At 36.7% G+C, this 5,889-nt stretch overlaps 1 protein-coding gene and 1 pseudogene across 3 annotated transcripts in view; one reads left to right on the forward strand and one right to left on the reverse strand.

The window, feature by feature from the left end:
* NECTIN3 (nectin cell adhesion molecule 3) overlaps window positions 1–5,889 on the reverse strand; it is a 119,982-nt gene that overhangs the window by 32,739 nt on the left and 81,354 nt on the right. The gene's annotated exons all lie outside the window — the stretch shown is intronic.
* LOC109374580 (glutathione S-transferase A4 pseudogene) lies at window positions 3,916–4,585 on the forward strand (annotated as a pseudogene).

The following is a 5,889-nucleotide window of genomic DNA, read 5'->3' on the forward strand; positions in this document are numbered from 1 at the left end:
AATGTAAATATCTTTTTGTTTTCCGATGGTCTTAGGCGACCCCTGTGAAAGAGTCGTTCGACCCCCAAAGGAGTCGCGACCCACAGGTTGAGAACCGCTGCATTAAAACATTTTCTTTTTCCAAAGTTTAGCATTACATCTGAGTTAATGCATTAGCCTTAATATGGTTTGAGGTACTTTAAAAATATTTCGGCGGTCACATTAAAAAGTTGAGGTTTATTTCCAGTTATTCTGAGTTGATAGTGATAATTCTTTGGGAATGATAATATTATAGATTGGCACTTTGTTATATCATCTTGTTCAAAAACAGCGATGGACTCGCTATACAATTTCCAAGCTGTTTAAAACCAATTTCCTAGGTGTTACACAGACAGAAGAATGAGGTGACACTGTGTATGGCCACAGCTCCCTGAACAAACCCGAACTCGTCTGTAGATAGATTCTGATATCTTCCCTGTTCCCTAAAGTTCCTGGGATTACCCTCAGCTAGTTTGAGGAACTATAATTTTATAAACAATTAATTTCACTATAACTGAAACTCAACAACAATTACTGAGTAGCGTCTGTACAGAGAAGTTTATTAAATATCAAGAAAGGTTACAAAGGCAGTGTAGTAGTCATTGTTTCCAGTTCTAAAGAACTTATAATCAAGAAAATATAAAAATAGGAGAACCACACATACACATATGTAACTACAAATAGTACGTAATTTTTATAATGAATCAGCTCTTGTAACAGTGCTAAGGATTCAAAACGAGAGACATGTTTACAACATAGAACCAAGAGGAATTGTACTATAAAGTCTTATGAAAAGGTGTGAGCTAGAAGCTCTCTGTGGATTGCTCAGAACATCTTAAAAGGCCAACATTTAATGCTTTTATTTTAATCTGGTTTTTGTTTTGTTTTGTTTTTAGTTTTGAGAATTGGTGATTAGAATGAAGCTAGCTAGCTCTTTTAGATAGTTTAAACTGTATAAAATAATCCAATCAGAATCAGAAATAGCTCTGAAGGAATTACTGCTTAACTAAGTTTTGTTCGCTTTTTTTTTCTTTCTTTCTTAAGGCAGTACTAATACTCCCATTTAGACTATTCAGTCACAAATCAGAAACAGACAGCAATGAGAATCAAGGTCAGAGGATTCAAGTTCTTTCTGAAAAGTCACATAATTAATGCACTGATGCTAACCATTAAAAATACTCAAATGCAATAAAATTCACAATCCTTATTGCCTAGAAATCATCACTCCAGTTTCCCCCAGTTCAATGTTGGTTTATATGTGTACAGTAAGTCTAGAACTTTCTTAGAGTATTTCTACAATGACAGCAAGTCAAAATAACTGAATTTCAATTTAAATTATAACAAGATTGTTGATCCCATTTGATTCTACTAAAAATAAGAGTTAACATGCCTCAAAATACTTTTCCTTCATGTACCACTTACTTATGTCTTATTTTTAAAAAATTATTGTTGGGAGCCATGCAGGCTGGCTTTAGTGATGCATTGTTTTGCATCTTGTTTTGCTCCTTTTTGCACCTGTAGGATGTTTTACTTAACAGTAAGGTACGTGGTGAGTACGGCCAGTTCCTAAAGAGACACAGAAGATTGTAGCTATTTGGGTTAATGGAAGGAAGTGTTCTGGGAGGCTTACCCCCTAAGGTCTCCCTGACCTTTAAAGTATCTTGCAGAAAGTTAATGATCTACTTTTGAATAAGATAAATGCATGTTTATCCCTTTTGTTTTGCACGTACCCTGGATGTATATAAGGATGNGTGATTTGGTTGAGTTTTGGAGATTTTACAACAAGTTGAAGATGGAAGACCAAACTGTGCATTTTTGCCATATTTTACTGTTTTACTTCCATAAAAAAGAAGAACGCGCATCAAGCTTGTGAAAAGTTGCATAAGTTTATGTTGACAGTGCTTTACAAGAACATCAGTGCCAACGATGGTTCATGAAATTCTGTGCTGTTGATTTTGATCTCAACGATGCTCCTCGGTCAGGGAGGCCCACCGAGGTTGATGACAACAAAGTAAGGGCATTAATCGAGTCAAACCCATGTTACACGACACGAGAGATTGCAGAAACATTGAACATCCATCATCCAAGCATTCATGATCACCTGAAGAAGCTGGGATACGTAAGTAAGCTTGATATTTGGGTTCTGCATGAACTCAAAGAAGTTCACTTGACGGCACATATAAACATCTGCAATATGCTCATTAAACGTGAGAAAAACAATCCTTTTTTGAAGCGACTGAGAACTGGTGATGAGAAGTGAATTGTTTACAACAATGTGTTACATAAACGGTCTTGGTCCCAACATGCTGATTCACCTCAAACGACATCAAAAGCAGACATTCATCAGAGGAAGTTTATGTTCTCAGTGTGGTGGGATTTTAAAGATGTCATGTTTTTCGAGCTCCTACCAAAGAACCAAACAATCAATTCAAATGTGTACTGTCAGCAATTGGAGAGTTTGAACGAATCCATCATCCAGAAACATCCAGAGCTTGTTAATTATAAAGGAGTTGTGTTCCATCACGACAACGTGAGACCACACACAAGTATGATCACCCCTCAAAAACTATTGGAGCTTGGATGGGATGTGTTGCCACACCCACCATACTCGCCTGACCTTGTGCCGTCAGACTTCCACTTGTTTTGCTCTCTTCAAAACTCCTTGCATGATATAACGTTCAATTCAGATGAGGCTGTAAATCAGCACGTTGTTCAGTTTTTCACAAATAAAGACAGGTCCTTTTATGAATGAGGAATTATGAAGCTCACTGAAAGATGGCAAAAGGTTATCGAACAAAATGGGCAATATATAATTGATTGATCTTTGTTCTTTATATAAATAAATGCCTTTGAAAAACATAGACAAGATACATCATGACTTTTCCGACAACCCAATTCAAATGGCCAACAGATGAAAAGATGCTCAATTTCACCAGCTTTTAGGGAAATATTATACAAATCAAAACCACAGTGAGATACCACCTCACATCTGTTGAGAATGGCTATTATAAACAAGTCAAGTAATAACAAGTATTGGAGAGGTTGTGGAGTAAAAGAAATCCTCATGCACTGCTGGTGGGAATGTAAATTGGTACAGCCACTATGGAAAACAGTATGGAGGGTCCTCAAAAAATTAAGAATAGAATTACCATATGACCCAAGCAATTCCTCTTCTGGGTATCTACCCAAAAAAAATCTGAAAACATTTATCCATGAAGATATATGTACCTCTATCCTATGTTTATTGCAGCATTATTCACAGTGGGCAAGACATGGAAACAACCGAGTGTACTTCAAGGGATGATTGAATAAAGAAGATGTGGTATATATACACAATGGAACACTATTCTGCTGTAAGAAAAAATGAAATACTGTCGTTTGTAAGAACATGGATGGATCTTGAGATTATCATGCTAAGTGAAATACGTGAGATAGAAAAAGTTGAGAACCAGAGGACTTCACTCATATGTAGGATATAAAACTGAAAGCCACAAATGAACAAGACAAACAAGCAAACAGAAACTCATAAACACAGACAACAGTTTGGTGGTTACCAGAGGGTAAGGGGGGAAGGAAGGTGGTAGAAGAGGGTAAAGGGGGTCAAATATATGGTGACAAAAGGAAAGCTGACTCTGGGTGGTGAACGCATGGTGCAATATACAGATGATGTATTATAGAATTGTACACTTGAAACCTATATAATTTTACTAAGGAATGTCACCCCAATAAATTTAACTTTAAAAAAGCAGATAAGCAATTATATATTCATAGACATGCTAAATGAACTCTCGGAAAAACAAGAAATAGTCCTAAAATAACTCATCATACCCTGCCCCCCGCCCCACATCACTGGAGACAAGAGCAAGGAGGAAATAAGAAAACCCTGAGCCAGAAGTCATGACAGCCAAACCCAAGCTCTGCTACTTTCATGGTAGGGGCAGAATGGAGTCGATCCGCTGGCTGCTGGCTGCAGCTGGAGTGGAGTTTGAAGAAGAATTTATTGAAACAAGAGACCAATATGAGAAGTTAATGACGGATGGACACCTGCTTTTTAACCAGGTGCCCCTGGTTGAAATTGATGAAATTAGGCTGACACAGACTAAAACCATCTTCAGCTACCTTGCTGCCAAGTACAACTTGTATGGGAGGGACCTGAACAAGACCACCAGGATCAACACGTACACTGATGGCACTCAGGACCTCATGATGATCATCATCCAAGCTGTGTTCAAAATTCCACAAGAAAAAGAGGAAAGCAAAAACCCGTTACTTCCCCGTCTTTGAAAAGATTTTGAAACAGCATGGAGGTGATTTTCTCGTTGGAAACAAATTCAGTTGGGCAGACATACAACAGTTAGAAGCTATTTTAATGACCAAAGAAATCGATGCTTCTGTTCTGACTTCCCTCTGCTAAAGGCATTTAAAACAAGAATCAGCAACATCCCTACAATTAAGAAGTTCCTGCAACCTGGGAGTCAGAGGAAGCCAACCCCGGATAGCCACTATGTGGAAGTAGTCAGGAATGTTCTGCAGTTCTAATGGCAGCGGGTCTTAACGTTGGCCAACAGGCATGCTCCAATCGCAGCATCAGCACGTGCTGATCAAGGCCAACCATAGCTTCTAGATGTAAAGTGTCTGCAAATCACAAAACCATACTACCATGCACAGCAAATGCCAATAAATGCTATATAAAACAAAAAAAAAACAAAACAAAACAAAAAAAAGAATTCATCATAAAGGATGATCCTGAATGTGTTACAGATGTATTTTGTAGTAATCACCACACAAACCTAAAAAAAGTGAGTTGCGACATGTTTGTCATTTTCGTGTTAACAGGCTGTAACAGATACTATTAAATTAATCTCTATTAAACTTGATTATAAAAATCTATTAATCTCCATTATTATTCTCTGACAAGAAGTCAGGCACTGTGGCAGGCATGGAGGACTCACTGGCATTGCACACGTTGCAACATGAAAATAGCTGCCTAAAACAACTCTCCATTTAGGTAAGCTTAATTTAACCAAGGGCTCCATATTTAATTGACTTTTAAAGGAAGAATCTAAAAAGTAAATCACCCAGCAATGCTTATTACTATTCACTGAATGAATGAATGAACACTAAGTTTAGACATATGGGTAACAGTTATCTTAAATAATATATCATTTACATTATTCTCTCAAAAGTCCATATGCGGCTTTGACCAATTTTTTTTTATTTTTAACATGTCAAAAGAACTTCAAAAATAATTTATCAAGACTAAAATCAAGACTAAGTAGTCATACCTGAAGTTAGATTGATAATATCTATGTAAAGCCTAATTCACAAATAATGAATAAATCTATTCTCTGAAAACAATTTCGTTGCTTTGTTCAGCACACTTAAAATAACTCCGTCTCTGTCCAGATTTCACTATACTTAAAAAGGAATCATTCCCAATAAAGATAATCATGAGTGCTTTTAAATCAAGAAAGCTATTAAGTCCTCTAAACTTTGGGAGACGTTTTCATTGTACTTAGTTTACTGTATTTAACTTCAGCGGTTCTCTTACTTCTACTTACTCATGAGTCAATCAAGAGTCACCCATAATTAATACTTAGAGCTCCCTGATGGCAATGTGAATTTAACATAGGTCTCAAATAAAGATTTAATATTCTGATTGCATCTCAAGTATGAACAGTCTAAATTTAATTTTTTTTAAATCATGGCAAAAAACACAATTTAGGTAAATCAATGGTTAGAATAATACCTTTTGGTATGAAATCCCAAGTAGCGTTGAGCCATTAAACAGTGGTTCTCAACCTTCGTAATGCCGCGACCCCTTAATACAGTTCCTCATGTTGTGGTGACCCCCAACCATAAAATTATTTT

Source organism: Hipposideros armiger, unplaced genomic scaffold (genome assembly GCF_001890085.2).
Source record: "Hipposideros armiger isolate ML-2016 unplaced genomic scaffold, ASM189008v1 scaffold_837, whole genome shotgun sequence".
Classification (NCBI taxonomy): domain Eukaryota; kingdom Metazoa; phylum Chordata; class Mammalia; order Chiroptera; family Hipposideridae; genus Hipposideros; species Hipposideros armiger.